This window comes from Sus scrofa, chromosome 3 (genome assembly GCF_054392235.1).
Source record: "Sus scrofa isolate SSC_HxYL_T2T_F1_AM1 chromosome 3, Sscrofa_HxYL_maternal_Yorkshire_Landrace_v2.0, whole genome shotgun sequence".
Classification (NCBI taxonomy): domain Eukaryota; kingdom Metazoa; phylum Chordata; class Mammalia; order Artiodactyla; family Suidae; genus Sus; species Sus scrofa.
In genome coordinates, this window is record NC_139385.1 from 25616583 (window position 1) to 25637442 (window position 20860).

Below are 20860 nucleotides of genomic sequence, written 5' to 3' on the forward strand. Positions count from 1 at the left end.
TTTTAAGGCATGGGATTTTCTTCTGAAGTAGATGAAAATCAGAATGTCATTTTCAATGATAATTTCCCAGCTTGAGTCTCTGCCCATAATTCTCTGTATTGGGGGGAGTAGAAACAAACAACACATATCCTAAGAAGCATTCATTGTAGTGAAAGATAAATTTCTAAATACATGGTTTTTCTGTTCATCGAAAGTGGGTAGGGTTAGATTTTTGTAAAAAAAATAGACCTTAAAATGCTGAAGCAGCATTTGGATTTTCTCAGGATTCAGTGATACACCGTACTGATGTTAGGCATTCAAAATCCCTGAGAAGGTCCTCTTGGCTGCTTAGAGCAGGGTGGTAGATGATGTACTGACTATATTCCCACCTCCTACCAGGGTAACAGAAGGGCTCCTGTGACTCATGCCAGTGGTGGTGGGCAGGTGCTGTTTTCCTATCTTTCCCTGTGACAGTGGCTCTTCTGTCCCTAGGCCCAGTGTTGCCATCAGGGCAGTGAACACTTGGAAATTCTTGGCAAGCAGGTGACATTGTGGGGTGTGCAGTTGACATGACAAAACACACCATGATGCTCACACTGAAGGGTGAAATCCTTCTTGATTCAGTTCCAAATGGCTTTCAAGGACTTCAATGTTGGTGATGGTAAGTGTGCTGCATCTTGGGTTGTTTTCAGGTTTTCAACACAGTGAAACACTGTGTTCTGATGGTTCTTGACCCACCATCTCTGAGGGTGAGTGTGCAGAGGGTTGTAACTATAAATCACAAGGGCACCATACAGCTTATTTGAAATTACTTTAGCAGAAACACTACCTGTCCAACATTGCTAGTATTTTGAGAAAGAAAAAATGGTTTTTATGAGTGGGAATAAGAAAATAAATGGCAGACAAAAGACAGTTGTACACAAATATTGAATTTTCCTTTTGAACGTCCCTGTTTAATCAGCTGCTTATTGCTTCTTTCTGTTCATTCTTTTCAAAAAATTTAATGAGAGTCTGCAAATTATCAGGTCCTCTGCTGGTTGCTGAGAAGACTAAGATGACTAAATAAAATACTGTCCTGTCTTTATACAGATTACAAAATACCAGGGGAAGCCCACACTTGTATAAATTCTGTTCTGTGGGCAAGTTCTAAGGTAAAGAAATGCAGGATGTCCTATGGAGGCACAATGTAGGGAGAAAATATGTCTGCCTTCCTCTGAGATGTCCTTGGGCAGGGTTGAAAAAGGAAGACAAAATCCTTTTTGAAGCAAATGAGAAGGCAGGTATTCTTTAGAGCTGAATTTCTAGTAGGATAGCCCCTGGCCACATGGAGTTATTTGAATTTATATTCATTTAAATGAAACAAAGTTAAAAATTGAGTTTCTTCGTGGCACTTGCCACATTCCAAGTGCTCAGTACTAACCTATGGCTATTGGAGCCCTATCTGACAGCAGATATATATATATATATTGCATTAACATCATCACAGAAAGTTCTATTGGATAGTGTTAACCTGGACACATTAAATAAGACCATATTTAACAAAATATTGTATGAATATCTAAAAGTGAGCTAATATTTTTTCAAAATGACATTGATTATATCGTATTCCTTAAATATATATGTATGTATCATCTTAGATTTTATGATGTACCCCAACGAGTACTTTTTTTTTTTTTTTTTTTTTTGCTTTTTAGAACTTCACCTGTAACATATGGAATTTCCCAGGCTAGGGGCTGAATTGGAGCCACAGCTGCCAACATATGTCGCAGCCACAGCAATGTGGGATGCAGGCTGATTCTGTGACCTACACCAGAACTTGAAGCAATGCCAGATCCTTAACCCACTGAGTGAGGCCAAGGATTGAACCCACATCCTCATGGATACTAGTCAGGTTCTTTACACTGAGCCACAATGGGAACTCCCCCACAGTACTTTTGATGTTCCATGAACTTGTCACTGATCCTCAAAAAGTTAGCCAGCTCATTATTTGCATTACATTTTGTAATTATTCATTCAAGTTATTAAGCAGGTATGACCATCATTTCTCAAACATAGATTTGTGATAATAATCAGAATTTTGCATTTTTATAACTTAATTTCTCTTTTGAATACCTGTGTCTGTGGGAAGTGGGTGAAACTGGTACCCTAACCCTCCATCACCTATCTCCCCTCCTCTGGTATTGCTCTCAGGAGTGTCAGCATAGCAAAGGGCAGGTGAGAGAGGGGCTGCTTCTGTGTTGTCTCTACTGTCCGCCAAAATGAATATGACCTGAGATTTTGGTTTTTTAATTGTTTGTTATATTTAAATGCTTGCATATCATGCTTTTCTCCTTTTGAAGTTAAATTACTGAAATACCTCTGTGAGATCTCTGTATTCCCATGTTCCCTGTGGGATTGCTCACAGCAGTCAAGATACAGAAACAACCTAAGTGTCTATTAACAAATGAATTTTAGAATAAAGAAAATGTGATATATACATTCAACAGAATACTATTCAGCCTTTAAAAAGAAGCAAATTCTGGAGTTCCCATTGTGGTTCAGTGGGTTAAGAACCCATCTAGTATCCATGAGAATGTAGGTTTGATCCCTGGCCTTGCTCAGTGGATGAAGGATGGTGTTGCTGTGAGCTGTGCTGGAGGTCACAGATGTGGTTTGGATCCCTCATTGCTGTGGTTGTGATGTAGGCCAGCAGCTGCAGATCTGATTCAACCCCTAGCCTGGAAAATTCCATATGCAATGGATGCGGCCTTAAAGAGAAAAAAAAAAAGAGTTACTGTGGCAGCTCAGTGGTAACAAGGCCTACTAGTATCCATGAGGACACTGGTTTGATCCCTGGCCTTGCTCAGGGGGTTAAGGATCTGGTGTTTCCCTGAGCCATGTGTAGGTGATAGATGTGGCTTGGATGTGGTATTGATGTGGTTGTGGTGTATGTAGGCTGACCATCTGCAGCCTGATTCAACCCCTAGCACGGGAACTTCCATATGCCTTGGTTGTGGCCCTAAAAAAATAAGAAGGAAGAAAGAAATGAAGAAGAGGAAGAGACATCAGGGTTCCTGTTTCAGGGTTCAAGACATGTGAGGACGCAGTGAGAAGGCTGACATCTATCTGCTGGCCATCTGTCTGTAAGTCAAGGAGAGAGGTCTATGGAGAAATCTAATCTGCAGACACCTTGATCTTATACTTCCTATCTTCAAAACTGCAAGAATGAATTTCTGTTGTTTAAGACACCTAGTCTGTGGTATTTTGCTGTGGCAACCCTAAGAAACTAATACCCAACAACCACTTTGCACTTATACCTGTTACTAATCTGGTACTTGTCTCAATTTACTCTTAAGCTTAAGACCTCCCTATTATCAGTAGCTTGAAGAGCTAATCATATTCTCAATTTTAAGCAAGGAAAGGAGTCATTTATCATCTTCCCAAGATGGTGAAAGAATAGTGATGCTACCCAGAGATTCCTTGCATTTTAGAAAGTAGGCTGTGGGTACATGTGTTGTGCAAATGCCTCAATACCCTAGAGATTGTTCAAGCTGGTCAGCTCTTCTGTCAGTAAAAATCACCACAGCACATAGATTATATAGATTAGATCAAATTCAGAAATGCTGCTGTTGATTCTGTATCAGTCACTTGAAAGGACAGTGAGCAAAAAGTGCATTTCCTGGTGCTGAGAACACATGGTATGCCTTTCCTTTGGGGGGAAACAGAAGAATATTATCATAAATAAAATAGGTGCAGAGCTTTAGGTAGAAAAAAACATCTAAGGAAAAAGAGAAAGGGGACATGACTTTCCACTGTTGATTTTTATCACTTTAAGAAGGAAGAAAAGGAGTTTTCTTGTGCAGTGGGTTAAGGATCTGGCATTTTCACTGCTTTGGCACAGGTTCAATACCTGCACAGGTATTGACCAAAAAAAAAGAAAAAAAAGAGAGGAGTTCCCGTCGTGGCGCAGTGGTTAACAAATCTGACTAGGAACCATGAGGTTGCGGGTTTGATCCCTGCCCTTGCTCAGTGGGTTAAGGATCCGGCGTTGCTGTGAGCTGTGGTGTAGGTCGCAGACGCGGCTCGGATCCCACGTTGCTGTGGCTCTGGCGTAGGCTGGTGGCTACAGCTCCGATTCAACCCCTAGCCTGGGAACCTCCATATGCCGCGAGAGCGGCCCAAGAAATGGCAAAAAGACAAAAAAAAAAATAAATAAATAAATAAAATAAATAAAATGATTCTTTTACTCTTGGTTGAAATATGAACTATTTAGTGGATGTGTGTGGCTCATCCAGAAGTGTGGTTGTCAAAAGGGGGGAATGAAGTTTGGGTCTGTACCACCACCAAATCCCCACCTTGCTGGCTCCACCAGAACATCTGTCCTTAAGGTCACTAGTGCCTGTCTGTACAACCTGCTGTTAATGCAGACCTGGGATCTACCCACTTATGTATCAGACCTAGGAAAGTAACATTACTGGGACTCTTCCTAAACATTAGCTCTTGTTGAAGGAAGAAGTTAGGACTGAGTTGCTGCAGTGCGGTTGGCAATCCACACAACCAAGGTATTGGGTTGGGACACTAGATATTTTCTCCTTACCATTATATATGCGTTGTATCAATATGTCATCCTCACCACCACCAAAGTAGACTTACTAAGGATGGCCATTCTGACCAGCATGAAGTGGTACCTCAGTGTAGTTTTTTTCATTTCTCTAATCATTAGTGATGTTGAACATTTTTTCATGTGCCTGTTGGCCATCTGTATATCTTCTATGGAGTAAAGTCTGTCCACGTCTTGTGCCCATTTTTTCATTGGGTTGTTGGGGTTTTTTTTTGCTGATGAGTTGTATGAGTTTTTTGTATATTTTGGAGATTAACCCACTGTTGGTTGCATCACTTTAAACTATTTTCTTGACCCAGAGGGAAAACCCACCAGAGACCAGAGGCCAGGAGGTGAAGAGTACTGAGTGTACCAGCAAATGGAGCAGAAATGGCTCACATCAGGGGGTAGACCTCCCACCCCAGCAGGACTGGCACCTAAGGAACCCAAGCTAGTCCCTGCGCCTGGCTTCAATCTGTCCCCTCCAGTGCACACCCCTTGCATCCATTTCCTCTGCTGCCCCTGAACCACCACCCACAGCCAGAGCACTATCTCCCTAAGCCTGGTGTCCCACTACTCCTCGCCCCCATTCCCTATCCCTGTGGTCAGGGAAAGGAGAACTGAGGGCATGCAGGTCAGGAGCAGGAGAGGAGGCCCATGAGTGTGTGTGGGCGCAATGGCACTTACTTTCCCTGGGCCTCTGGAATGGAGGCATGTGATTCAGCAGGGACCTGGCCCTGCCACAGCCAAGCCCAGGGTTGGAGATATGGAGAGCAGGGACCAAGATGGTGGCCCCTCCAAACTTCCACTGCTACTTTGGACACTCATCAAGCTACTTTCTGGGATCCTGACTCCCCCCCTGACAAGGCAGTGGGGCAAAAACACCAGCGCTTGCCTCCATCTTGGCAGGGGTGTGCAGAGGGTGAGGGAGAGAGAGAGGGCAGGGTAGGGAGAGTCAAGGGGATGGGGGCAAGAAATCAAGATGAAGAAGGTGGGGAGGGAAAAGATGAGGGGAGGAGAGGGGATGGGGAGGAAGAAAAGTGGGAGAAGAGAGGGAGCTGGCAGGCACATGGAGGAAAAGGTAGAGAGAATAAGATCAGAGGAGGAGGTGATGGAGTTGAGGGGGCACCCACCTGGATGCAGGTGGAGTGTGGGTGGTGCGCTGTCTCCCCTGGGGGAGATTTCTGTGGGTGGAATCTATGGAGCACCTCTGCAGTGCATTGGTCCAGCATTGCCCTGGTGGCTTCGGCAGTGGCATGGGGGTAACCTCTGCATCAGTTACAGGCAGTTGCAGTATCATAGAAAATTTTGATCACTGAATTCACATATTTAGGGAAACCATCCAGGGTTCATCTTCTGAAAGGGTGTGCTTTCTAGACAGTTTCAGTGCTGCTGCAAATTCCTGAAGCAAATTACAGCATTTGCTAAAATTTATAGATAGAGTGTAACTTTCTATAGACCCATACAGAGATTGGGCTTCTTGTACATAAAAGAGCAATCTAACAGTTCAGGAAAAATACAGCAAGGCTATTGCTCTCTTTAAAAATATCAAATTGAGTAGAACACTAAAAAGGTTATGATATAAAGCAACTGTATGAGCATGAGGAAATGGCATGATTACCAGGGGGACCAAAATGTCATTTCTATTTTTTATTTTTGTGAGTTTGCATTTCTCATAGTAATGTTTTGTTCAGATAAACTATCATACTAGAATAGAAGCATAGTTGTCAGTTATCCCCAGAAGTAATTTTAGTTTTCTTATGCTTCAGGTTCTTCAGTGAGTTTTTAGTCCTGTACTGTTTTTCAAACTTAAGAAGTACATCTCACAAAGTAAGCACCTTTAGTGAGGTATAAGTAACATACCATAAACTGCACATATTTTAAGTCTGCAATTAGCTAAGTTTTCATGTGTACACAATCCTGAAACCATTTCTACAATCAAGATAGTGAATTATCCATCAACCTCCAAAATTTTCTCTACTCCTTTATGGTTCTTCTATGGATTGCATTGAATCTGTGTATTGCTTTGGGTACTTGGCCATCTTGGGTTTTTGTTTTTTTTTTTTTTTTTACTTTTAAAAATCTACCTAAATATTTCTTTTTTTAACTCAATGAATTTTATTATATTTATAGTTATGCAATGATCATCACAACCCACTTTTACAGTGTTTCCATCCCAAACCCCCCAGTCCATCCCTCCCCTGCAAACCTGTCTCCTTTGGTAATGATAAAGTTTTCAAAGTCTGCAAGTCAGTATCTGTACTGCAAATTAGTTCATTGTATCATTTTCTTAGATTCCACATGTAAGTGATAGCATATGTTATTTGTGTCTTACTGACTTCACTTACAATAATAATTTCTAGGTCCATCCATATTGCTGCAAATGCCATTATCTCATTTCTTTTTATGGCTGAATAATATTCCATTGTGTGTATGTACAACATCTTCTTTATCTATCCCTCTGTTGATGGACATTTAGGTTGTTTCCATGTCTTGGCTATTGAATACAGTGCTACTGTGAAATGGCCATCATCAAAAAGTCTACAAACAGTAAATTCTGGAGAGGGTGTGGAGAAAAGGGAACCCTATTAAACTATTGGTCAGAATGTAAATCAGTGCAACCATTGTATAAGACAGTATAGAGATTCCTCAGAAGACTAAAAATAGAATTATCATTTCATCCAGCAATCCCACTCCTGGACATCTATCCAGAGAAAACCATGACTCAAAAAGACACATGTACTCCAATGTTCATTGAGACAGGTTGGTGGGTGGGGGAATGCACTGAAGGTTTGAGATGGAAATGCTATAAAATTTGGTTGTGATGATCTCTGTACAACTATAAACATAATAAAATTCATTGAGGTAAAAAAAGGCCATTTATTGATTGATCCAATCTCTCAATAGCTATAATATGTGCCAGGCACTATGCTAAGCTTATTAGACCATTTAATACTTAGAATACAGATCTCAAAACTTTTTTTTTTTGCCTTAACCATGGAGCAAAATAAGTTTGGAAAGAATAAACACCTTAACATATGTATGTGTGGTTCACTCTGGAATTTCTATTTTCTATTCTTTTCTGTTTAGTTTCATTGTTTAAAATATTGCTGGTAATTCCCTAAGTTGATTTCACAATCCTTTAATGACTCTTGACCCACAGTTTGAAAACCCACAGTTTGAAAACCACCCATCAGTCCAAATAAAAATTTGTGGAATGAATGAATATCAGTCATAAAGGAATATATGGCACATTGAAAGGTGTAGAACATGCATGGCATCACAGAGTGTGGTGCCATATGGTATGGAGAGAAATCTGTTTAAAACTCAAGTCCGATAATAACTTTTACCTTCTATATTTTCTTCATTAACTTCCTACCACACTTGGCATTGAGATCCAGGTCCTTCACAGGGGTAACAAACTCATCTGGTTTGCCTCTCCAGCTTCATCTCATGGTTCTGCTCCTTGCCTCCCAGGTTCCAGCTCCACATTGGCCTTCTGTCTCTCTTGCACTTAGAGTGCCTTTCCATGGGTTGCCCTGCCTCCTGGAATACTTTCCTTTTTTCTTTGCTCCACCAGGTCCTATTCACCCTTTCAGCCTCTGCTGATTTGCTTCCTCCCCTGGGAAGACTTCCTGGCCAACCATTAGAAGAGGTAACCCCGTATGTCTTCACAGAACTGAGCATAATTGAAATGTTTTTAAAGCATTAACATACATAAATATTTGAGTATTTGCTTTATTCCTTTTATAATTTTTTAAAATTTTTATACAATTTTAAAGGTTACATTCCATTAGTTATTACAAAATACTGGCTACATTTTCTGTATTGAACAATGTGAAATTTTAATACATAATTATTGGTTCAACATTTTTCTTACTTAAGCTTCTTGCCACAGCTTCTTCACTGCCAGCTCTCCCAGCCACCACCACGAGGTGCACTCCAGAAGCCTGCAGCAGCTGGGGATCTGATGCCAGGGCCTGCAGAGTTCAGATCACAACCTTGCTGCCCCATGGGCCTGTGGGGTGGGGGGCAGGGGAGTGCAGGAAGCCTCTTTGGGGACACCTGGCTGACTGGCCCACAGCTGGGTGTCAGCAAGAGTGGACGCTGCAGAGCCAGGCATGCATGACTTGGAGGAAGTGCTGGATTTCTGCTCCAGGCTGCCTTGGCAAAGAGGTGGTCATGGCCCAGGAGCTACAACCTGAAGTCTCTGGGCACACAGCAGCTTCAGGAGGCCCAGGAGCAGGAGCTGCAGTGATGCCAGGGAGCAGAAATGGCTGCAGCCCAACTCACAGCAGCTGCAGCATCTCAAGCACCTGGAATCCTTGTGAGTCCTGGGATCACACAGTAAGGTATTGGTGCTTTAGGCAGGACATTCGGAGACCCAGGAGTAGGCGGTTGGTCCTGTCAGACACTAGCAAGCAGGGTGTCCATTAAGACTCTGGGTGCAGAACTCTAACATTATCCTGTGCTGCCTTTGTTACAGTTTTTTATTGGTGAAGTAAGTGGTATGTATTTGTTGACTAGAAATAATACACAGATACCTCTATAAGTGTTGCATAACAATATCATATCATAATATTATGTGTTAATGAGAATCAGGGAGCCCATCAGCCTAAAACTCTTTGAGAAAGCACTCAGGCCATTCGGCCTAGCATTCTACCACTTAATTCCATTGTCTGCTCCAAGTAGAAAACCAGCTGATTTTTATTTTTGTCTGCCATGCTTGCAAGATACCTGTTTGAGTGCCTAAAGGATGTCCCCCACCCACCCCCCCAACTCCAAGAATATGGCATTTTTAGTGCCTACTTACTAATAAATATTTGTATATGTCACACACACACAAAAAAAAGACTCTGGGTGATGGGGCCCTCGACTCCCTGCCACCCCTCCATGGGGGAGAGGCTAAACCTGATGCTGGCCTCAGGTGAGTGGAGGCAGCAGGTGTGCCCTTCCCCAGCCTGAGCTGAGGCTTTTGTTCCTTGTGAAGCAATCTTCCTGTGGTCAGGGGCACTGTTTTGCACACTCTGGGATTGGGGACTGGCCTCAGGAAAGTGCAGCTGAGCACTTTGCTCCTTTCGTGTTTCTCAGTTCCAGGGGCTCACTATGAACTGGATAAAGTCCTTGTTCTTTTCATCTAATGCAGTTAGTAAGGAAGAAGAAAGCTGGATCCTTTATCATTAGTGTGGTGAAAAAGAGAATAAGCAGTGGGTGAGGGCTTGGCCCCTAACTATTTGGGAGGAGCTGTCAGGTAGAAGAGCACAGATTTGTCCTCTAAGGTCCACAGGATTTTTTTTCTTTTTTTTTTTCTTTTTTTTTTTTTTTTTTTTTTTTTTGTCTTTTGGTCTGTTGTTGTTGTTGTTGTTGTTACTATTTCTTGGGCCACTCCCGCGGCATATGGAGATTCCCAGGCTAGGGGTTGAATCGGAGCTGTAGCCACCGGCCTACGCCAGAGCCACAGCAACGCGGGATCCGAGCCGCATCTGCAACCTACACCACAGCTCACGGCAACGCCGGATCGTTAACCCACTGAGCAAGGGCAGGGACCGAACCCGCAACCTCATGGTTCCTAGTCGGATTCGTTAACCACTGCGCCACGACGGGAACTCCAAGGATTTTTTTTTCTTTAGCCAGGATTAAGGGTGGGAGCTACAGAAAAGCCAGTTCTGGCTCAACAACAAGAAGAATTAGGACAAGGTCATATATTCTTGCTGGTCAGCATGGCCTGACTCAGGAGGCACTGTGCTCCCCCAGCTGCTTGGGCTTGAAGAGAAACCAGGTAACCACTGAGAGGAGGGTGGGTTTTAAAGGAGATGTAACATCAGGTGGAAGCTTGAATAAAAGACCCTTTCAGTTTTCTGTGATTCTGTCATTCTGCAATTAGCTTTAGAAGTTGTTTCTGAGTTTGGTGTACACTGAGTTATTTGAATTATTTCTCTTTCAGGCATGTCTCCAACCTTCTCTTGATTGCTGAGACAATCATGTAAGGACAGGTCCTCAGAGGGCTACTCTTCTTATTAAACTTTTGGGAGCTTTAACGCAAAATACTTGGCTTCCTTGGAGGCTGGCCTGCTCCTTTCAGTGTGGCTCTTGAGCGGCATGTCACCTCAGTTGGTAGTAGTTGTGGAGACATATGCTGCAGTTGCTGGCTTCCACAGTCCTGGCCCCTCCCTTGGAGACACCCTGCGACCCGCTTTGTTGCCTGTGCATTGCAGATGCTCAAAAATCTTTCCCTAGGGTAAGATCAGGTCCATGCTTGGCCCCACCCAGCCCTCAGTATCCTTAACTATATGATGCCAGATGGTAGTTAATACTATATACTTATTTTGTAACTCACAGAGCACTTAAAGACATCAGAGAGATTATAACCTCCTTTGCACATGAGGAAATGAAGGCAAATGAAGGTTTGGTGATTAAGTAACCTGATCTAAGATAGATGGAATTGCAGTAAACGTTGAAGCACATGTATCTTTTCGAGTCATGGTTTTCTCTGGATGTTTGCTGAGGAGTGGGATTGCTGGATCAAATGGTAATTCTATTTTTAATTTTTTGAGGACTCTCCATACTGTTTTCCACAGTGGTGCACCAATGTACATTCCCAGCAATAGTGTAATTGGGTTCCCTTTTCTCCACACCCTCTCCAGCACTCATTGTTTGCAGACATTTTGATGATGGCCATTCTGGCAGATGTAAGGTATTTGTTTTGATTTGCATTTCTCTAACAATGAGTGATGCTGAACATCTTTTCATGTGTTTTTTGGCCATCCCTATGTCTTCTTTGGAGAATTGTCTGTTTAGATCTTCTGTCTATTTTTTGATGGGGTTGTTTGTTTTTTTTTTGGTATTGAGCTGCAGGAGGTGTTTATAAATTTTGGCGGTTGTTCCCTTGTCAGTCCATACATTGGCAATATTTTCTCCTATACTGTGGATTGGGTTTCCATTTTGTTTAGGGTTCCTTTGCTGTGCAGAAACTTTTAAGTTTAATTATATCCCATTTGTTTGGTTTTGTTTTTATTGTCATTACTCTAGGAGGTGGATTTGAGAAGATATTTCCTCTAAGAGGTTTATAGTATCTGGTTTTACATTTAGGTCTTTAATCTATTTTGAGTTTATTTCTGTGTATGATGTTAGAGAATGTTTTCAATTCATTTTTTTACATGTAGCTGTCTAGCGTTCTCAGTGTCACTTATTGAAGAGACTGGCTTTTCTCCATCGTATATTCTTGCCTATTTAGATCTTTGATTTCCTTTGGATATATTTTGGAGTTTTTAGAGTATATGTTTTACACTTCTTTTTTTATGTTTATTCCCAAGTCTTTTTTTCCTCTTTGGATGCTATTGTACATGCAGCTGTTTCCTTACTTGTATTTAATTTTTTATTTTAGTTTATTTGTTGTCTGTGCAGCATGCAGAAGTTCCTTGGCCAGGTATCAGCCCTGCATCACAGCAGTGACCCAAGCTACTAATGTGATAGCACTTGGGGGAGTTCCTTTTGTGCCTTAGCAGTTAATGAACCTATTATCCATGAGGATGTGGGTTTGATCCCCGGCCCTGCTCAGCGGGTTAAGGATCTGGCCTTGCCATGAGCTGTGATGTAGGTCACTGACATGGCTTGGATTGGTGTGGTTGTGGCATAGGCTGGCAGCTGCAGCTCTCATTTGACCCCTAGCTCTCAATATGCCTCAGGTGTGGCCCTAAACAAAGCAAAACAAAACCAAGTGACTATATACAAGCTTATTAGGAACATGACTACTGAGAGCAAAGAGAAATTTTTTGTAGGTGTGTTTTATTTGAGACAAAGGATTAAGTGTTTTTGGTTTTGTTTTTCAGATAAACAGGGATATCCAGAAACTTTAAGTTGTTCAGACTTGCTTTCAAATCCCTCTTTGAAGCTGAAGTGGAAAGAAACTCCCCTTTGAAATCTTTTGTCCTGCAGCCTAAGCTGTCATTTAAAAATATACTAACTTTTAGAAAAGGAAATTAATGGTGTACAAATTTGGCATGGATGAGGGTTTGAGGTTTTTAATCGCTTGGGAATAGAAAGTGCACCTTTCTTTGCTTCTGCCTTTGAAATAGGAGAAAAGCACTGGGAAATACACTACTTACTGAGCATCAGCCAGTATTGATGGTTTTCCTGTTATTCATTAATTTTTAAAGATATAAGTCCTTATTTGATAAATCATTGTGCACATGATAATACCTGGGTCATGGGGGAACCAGTATGCCAAATTTTGATATAATAGAATTTATGCAGTTCTGCTCTGTGTTAATTATGTTTTACCCTGCTAAGTAAGTTGGCCTGAAATAAGGTAGCTGTGGTCCTGTGAGGAAGAGCCATTTGTTGGACCTACGATTAACATTAACACTGCCCCTTGCTTTTAAATATTAAATGCAAAAAAATAAAAAATCCCCTACTGATCAGTGCTTTTTCAGGTTTTTTTGGAACCAAAAAGTCAAATTGCAGGCAAGGACCACCTGGAAAAACAAGGTTCTAGAGACCAGGTAGAGAGTATTCTGATTTTATGTGTGAGTCATATAATCTACAGAATGAGAAGACCAGCTTAGTAAAGGGTACATTCTAGCTCTTGAGGTGATTTTATTTTATTTTATTTTATTTTATTTTATTTTATTTTATTCTATTCTATTTTATTCTATTTTATTTTATTATTTTTGCTTTTTAGGGCTGCACTCACAGTATGCGGAAGTTCTAGGCTCTGGGTTGAATTGGAGTTACAGCTGCCGGCCTACACCACAGCCACAGCAACATGGGATTCAAGCTGTGTCTGCAACATACACCACAGCTCATAGCAATGCCAAATCCCCAACCCATTGAGCAAGGCCATGGATTGAGCCCACATCCTCATGGATGCTAGTCAGATTTGTTTGTGCTGCACCACAGCAGGAACCCTGAGGCTCTTTGATTTTCAATTTTTCAGGCTTTAGAAAGGTCACTAACTGGTGGCAGAGGTCACAGCAAAAAGGAAAAGTAGAGCATTGCTATAAGAAAACCTCCACTTAGGCTACTGGGTATCAGTTCAACCAGGGCTTTTCAAACCTTAAAGTGCACATGAATCACTTGAGGATGTTATTTGGGTTGGGGTTGAGATTCACGTTTCTCACAAACTCATGGGTGATCCTGACCTGCTGCTCCCTGGACTTACACATTGGGTAGTAAGGAGTTAAACTATATAGGAAAGAAGGGCTTTCAGAAGCTCATGATGTAGTGGTTGACTAAGGAGAAATTGATAGAGCAGGAGAAACTAAATGTTGCCTGTGTCATTTTGTTAATAGGGATAGATATTCAATTTTATGATAAGAAGTCTGTAAGAAATTAGTGCTTGATGTAGAACAATTCCATTTACACAAAGTGTTGGAGTGTTAGTTTTTCATACTGGAGGTTTTTTCTCCTTTATTCTAGCAAGCTGAAAAAACTTGTTCATCAACACGTTATTTTATTTTATTTACTGTACTTTTTCTGCTCCCTTTACTCAGGTATTTAATATGTTCTCTAGGCAGGGCCTATTAGGTTCTCTCTTCTGCTTTTGCAAGATGAAGGGAGACCTCTTTGGATGTTGGGCAGATCTTCCCTTCCTGTTTACTTTCCTTCAGACTCCTTTTGGAACTGGCTGATGCAGATGGTGGAAAGGATTACTTTCTTGTTGGCTCTCCTGTTTATTGATTTTTGTTCTGGGCTATGTCTCTATAGCCAAGGCTTGTATCCTCATATCCTCAAGTCTTTATCCTTTTTGATGTGTCAGTGGCATTTCATATAGCTTGTCGCTCTGTTTCTCGATACCCCCTTTTCACTTCCTCCTGGATAGCTCCCTCCTGGTTTTCCTTTGATCTCACTGGATGCCCCTATTTGTTTTCTGGCAGACTCCTCTCTTTCTTTGTGTTCTCTGACCCAAGAGAATGATGTATCTTCACCATAGTAGTCCAATGGCACAGAATAATACAATTTTCCCATGTATCTAGAGTACAAAATGAGACACTATGGTATTTATTAAGTACTTTTACTTCCCTCTTGAGTTAAAAAAAAAACAGTAAAAGTGTAATAGACATGTTTATTACATTTTTGAATACATGCTATGAGATTAAAATTTGAAAATCTGGCGATTAGTGTGGTTCTATGATGCTATTATTAAGAGTATATGATGCAAATGTTTTTCAGAAATTTTCCCACCAGTGTTAAACTAATAATAATTTTATTTAACTACCCCATGTATTTTTTCTTCATATCCACCAACATCTTGCTTTTATCTGACTCCTTTATTTTTTAGCCTAAAGAGAGGGCCTAGGATGGAGTGCCCCCTGTTCCTGCCATTGTTTCTTTAAACTTGTCACTTTGAAAAGATTTTATGATCACATAAAACTTGCAAAAATAGTGGTTTCCTAATGACAAAGTACAATTATCAATACCATTAAATTAACAAAGGTACAATACTGAAACTAATTTTGATTTCCCAGCTTTGACATTATATACTCTTATTTTTTAGAATATAGTTCTAAGAAATAAAATTTATTCCATGAAAACACTACCAATATCATGTTAAAGAAATTTTCATCATCTCAAGAAATTCCTTTGTGCTAAGTCCTTAAAGTCACATCCATCCTTAACCCTGGTAACCACTGATCTGTTCTCCATCCGTTTAATTTTTAATGTTGAAAATGGCTTATTATGTACCAAGTATTGTCCCGACATTACTGTATTCCCTTTTTCATTTTTAAATTATTGTTATTAGTATTTTTTCTTTTTTGGTTGCTCCATGGCACATGGAGTTCCTGGGCCAGGGATCAGATCCAATCTGCAGCTGCCATCTAGGTTTCACCTGCAGCAAATCTGAATCCTTAACTCACTGTGCTGGGCTGGGGATAAAACCTGTATCCTGGTGCTCCCAAGATGCTGGTGATCCCATTGTGCCACAGCAAGGACTCCTATTGATATTATTTTTATTTATTTTGGGGGGCTGCTCTCATAGTATGTGGATGTTCCTGGACCAGGGATAAAACCTGTGCTTCAGCAGTGATGATGCTGGATCCTTAACCTGCTAAGCCACTAGAGAAGTTCTATACTCCCCTCTAAATTAAAAGTTTTCCTTTGTAATTTTACTTGTGGTAAACTATATCTAAAATTTACAGTCTTAAACACTTTTTTGGCCATTCCTGTGGCACAGCAAAGTTCCCAGGCCAGGGATCAAACCTGAGCCGTAGCAGTTGACAGTACCAGATCCTTAACCCAGTGAGCCACCAGGGAATTCCTTAAGTATTTTTAAATGTACAGTTCAGTAATGTTGTACCTTCACATTTTTGTGCAACCAATGTTTAAATCTCATCTTGCAAAACTGAAACTCTATACTCATTAACAAAAATTCCCAACTTCCCTCCTTACTGCAGCCCTGGAAACCACTATTCTGCTCTCTGTCTATGACTTTGATGACTATAGTGCCTCACATAAGTAGAATCATGCAGTATTTGTCTTTGTGAGAGGTTTATTTCACTTAGCACAATGCTATCAAAGTTTATTCATTTTGTAGCTAGCTTGTGTTAGAGATTCCTTCTTTTTTAGGATAGGTAATATTCCTTTTCATGTTTATGCTACATTTTGATTATCCATTCATCCATGATGGCCACTTGGGTTGCTTTTCTGTCTTTAATTTTTTGAATTGAAATGCTGTTTACATAATGGCTGCACCATTTTCCATTCCTACCAATAATGCATGAGAGTTCCAATTACTGTATGTTATTACTATTTTTGGTAGCAGCCATCCTAATGAATGTAAGGTGGTATTTACTGTGATTTGGATTTGCATTTCCCCAATGATTAGTGATGTTGTGTGTTGTTTCATGTGTTTATTGACCATGTGTGTATCTTATTTGGATAAATGTTTATTTGAGTCTTTTGCCTGCTTATATTTTACTGTTTAGGAGTTCCCACCATGGCTCAGTTATTAAGGAACCCAACTAGGAACCATGAGGTTGTGGGTTTGATCTCTGGCCCCACCCAGTGGGTTAAGGATCCGGTTTTGCCATGAGCTGTGGTGTAGGTTGCACATGTGGCTTGGATCCAGCATTTCTGTGGATCTGGCATAGTCTGGCAGCTACAGCTCTGATTAGACTCCTAGCCTGGGAACCTCCATATGCCATGGGAGTGGCCCTAGAAAAGGCAAAAAAAAAAAAAGACAAAAAAATGTATTGTTTAATTGTACCAGTTATTTATGTATTCTGTATCTTAACCCTTTTTCAGATAAATGTTTTACAAATATTTTCTCCCATTTTACAGATTGAGTCTACTGTGGGTTTGTTTGTTTGTTTGTCTTTTCTAGGGACACTCCCATGGCATATGGAGGTTCCCAGGCTAGGGGTCTAATCAGGAGCCACAGCTCATGGCAATGCTGGATCCTTAACCCAATGAGCAAGGCCAGGGATCAAACCAGCAACCTCATGGTTCCTAGACGGATTCTTTAACCACTGTGCCATGACAGGAACTCCAGAGTCTACTGTGTTTTTATTTAATCTTCACAACACCATTCTTAGATTTATTTTGTATGTGCAAAAGCCAAATTATAGAGAGTTCAGTAGCTTTTACTAACCTGACCCTGGTTTTAGAGTTAGTACATGGTGGAGCAGGGATTCAAACTTACACTGACTGGCTCCAGATCTGCACTTCTCATCATCATATTATTTTGAGCTAATCTCTTGGCTCACTTTATGAAAACAAGAAACCTTGGTTTCTATGATTACCCTTTGTGGCAGGCCTTCTTTAAAAAGTAGATTTATCCATATTTTTTAAAAGTATGGTGATGCTCATTATTTACATTATCCATATTTGTGAGTTTTCTCTCTCACCAAAATTTATTGGTCATCCTCAAATCAATATCCTTGGTGTTTTGGGGATCACTCATGGTTGTGTTCAGCGTGGCAAAAAATTGGGGTCACTGGATACACACACTCCCAGCTGATGTCAAACACTGTGGTTCTTTCTTTTTTGCCTTATTTCAGCTCTCATACTATAAACAAAGATCTTTTTCATAGTGTAATTAGTGCCATGCTTTCCACATCTCTAATTTGTGTGTGTGTATATATATATGTGTGTGATAGTGCTGTTTAAAATGGTCCCCCAAAGTAAAGTTGAAGTGATATCTAACGTTGCTAAGTGCAAGAGGGCTGTGATATACCCTATGGAGAAAATACCTGTAAAATAAGCCTCCTTCTAATATGAGTTATAATGTTATGGGCCATTGAGTTCAATGTTCATGAATCAATGATATATTAAGTATTTTTAAACAGAAACACAAAAAACAAAATTATGTATTGTTTTGTTGATGAAAATATTGTGGATGGGGTTTATACCATTTTAAACCTGTATTTTCCTAAGAGCAGTGGTTCAGCATTTGCTAACTCAATGTTTGCTGCAACCTTATAGACCAGAGCTTCATGGAATAAGGAGAACTGCCTGCATATTCTCTCATTTAAATCAGTGTAGCATGAAGGAAAGCTTCATTTATGTTAAAAAAAAAATGAACTTGTGTAGAATCCCAGGGTAGATGATGTTTGTACTGTAAATTCAAAAATTCTACTAGGCTTTTGCATTTACCACATCCCTAACTCTGTGGTATGGCTGGAAGATCCTCATTGTAGATGAGGAATCAAGGCACAGAGCAGTTGTGTGGGTTGTTTGAGGACACCCCGGTGATTAGTGGTAGAAACAGACCTTTAGTCGTTTTCCTGGTTCTTTTTTGGTGAGAATTTCCATCTTCCTTTCTATAATTAGAGAGGAGAAAGTGAGAGAACCCTTTCTGAATACCTGTAATGTGCCCCTTCTGGTTTTAGTCATTTGATGCATTTGATCTCTTGTGCTCTTCTCAGTAACTCATTGTGACAGGAGATGTTGCAATCTTTCTAATGACCAAACTAAAGGAAAATTAATTATTTTCCTGAGGAATTATGAACTATCTAGTGCTGATAGAGTTTGAATCTTGATCCTCCAAATAATTTTTTTGTTACTTTGTGCAGTTGTCTACTAAATGTCTCAGAAGGGAGAATTGGTGCAATGTAAATGTATTTCTCAGCTTGACTTTCCAATGGCTTTGCAAAATATCTGATTAATATTTCCTCTCATTTAGATTTGTGGTTTCACACATTCCACAAAATATAAAAAATTGAGATTAAGTACAATATTTTTTTCTAAACGTTGTCCAAGTTCAATTTGCTTTAAGAGTTAAATACTACAATGTGGTATATAATACACAGTGGAATACTACTCAGCCATAAAAAAGAACAAAATAATGCCATTTTCACCAACATGGATGAAACTAGATTCTAATACTACGTGTAGTAAGTCAGAAAGAGAAAACCAAATACCATATGATACCAATATATGTGAAATCTAAAATATGGCACCGATGAACCTATCTGCAGAACAGAAACAGACTCACACACAGAGAGAGCAGACTTGCTGTTGCCAAGGGGAGGATGAGGGAGTAGGATGGACTGGGAGTTTCAGGTTAATCGATGTAAACTATTACATTTAGAACAGATAAGCAATGAGGTTCTGCTCTATAGCACAGGGAACTATATTCAATCACTTGTGATAGAACATGATAGAAGATAATATGAGAAAAATAATGTGTGTGTGTATGTATATGTATATATATATATATAAATAACTGGGTCACATTGCTGTACAACAGAAATTGACAGAGCATTGTAAATCAACTATAATAAAAATTTTAAGAAAGTTAAATACTTTATAATCATAGTATGAATGAATTTTATTTGTGAAGTGGATTTATTTATAAATAAATGGTTTCTTTTTATTAATTTATTTATAATTTATTTGTTTTTTGTCTTTTGTCTTTTTAGTGCTGCACCTATGGCATGTGGAGGTTCCTAGGCTAGAGATCTAATTGGAGCTGTAGCTGCCTGCATCACCTAGAGCTATAGCAACACCAGATCTGAACCACATATGCATCATACAGCACAGGTCACAACAATGCCAGATCTTTAACCTACTGAGTTAGGCCAGGCCTCAAACCCCCAACCTTGTGGTTTCCTAGTTAGATTCATTTCTACTGCACCAAGTAGGGAACTCCTAAATCCTTCTTTTTAGAGTGAATGTAAATGTCTTAATTAAAGCCCATTATTGGTGGTCTACCATTTTGAGAGTAAACGAAGGATTTGATCAAGGCTCTATGTGTCTGGCTGATGTTGACAATACTGGAACTGGACAAGGTAAACAGCTATGACCAAGCATCTTGGAGTAAAGCATTCTATAGGAATGAAAGGAAATGTCTTCCCTTTTTTACTGTGTACTGTATAGAAGTTGGGTGAACTGTCACCCATTTTTGTTTTTGTTTTTCTCATACCCATGGCATGCAGAAGTTCCAGGCCAGGGATCAAACCCACACCACTGCAGTGACAATGCCAGATCCTTAATGTGCTGAGCCACACAGGAACTCTTATGCCCTCATTTTAAGGTATTTTTTATTATAAGAAATATTTAAGTGGCAGATTGATATATTTTTACTTGTGTTTTGTTTGTGTGTTTCTAGTTTGTGTTGATTCTGTAATATTATTTATTGGAACTCAGAAAACCATAAGGCATAAATTCATTTTTATTTGTCTTATCAGATTTCATATGGTAGAGCTGGTAAAGTATTCTGAATTTTGAAAAATTTTTTGTAGAAATTATTTGCAAGAAAAATTATATTCCCTTAAAATTGAATCTGAAAGTCATTTATCAGAATGGAGAAATTAAGCAAGCACTATTTTTTGTAGAAAACAATTGTTAAATCATCAATTTCATTTCTATATTCTGAGGGCAGAAACAATGTTCTGTTTTATATATTATTTGCTCATCATTGCATCTTCATGTATTAAGTGGTCTTTAAAATATTTTAGTTCTGCATTATTGCTATTGGAAATTTGTACTTTGTTTAAATATTTATAGTTGTGAGATTTTTTTGTAATTCAGATAGTCAACTGGCTTCTTGAAAAGAAAACTTACTATAGTAATTTTTCTTTTGTTCATTGTATATAAATATTGTCCTCTTACATTTTTATTTATTCTCTTTCTCTTGTCCTTAGGGAAAACAGTGGAATTTGAGGGATAAGGTGAAAGGAGTAAATTATATTGGCTAAGAAGAGTGGGAGGCACTAAGCTGTTCTGAGCACTTACTAAATTGTTTCTAAGGGAAATCTGGGCCTAGCTCTCCTACTGATAGAAGATGGGAAGGACTTCTCTTCATAGGGTTTTCTGAGCTATGATTCAAAGAGTATCAACCCTGCCTTCTACCTGTTTGTT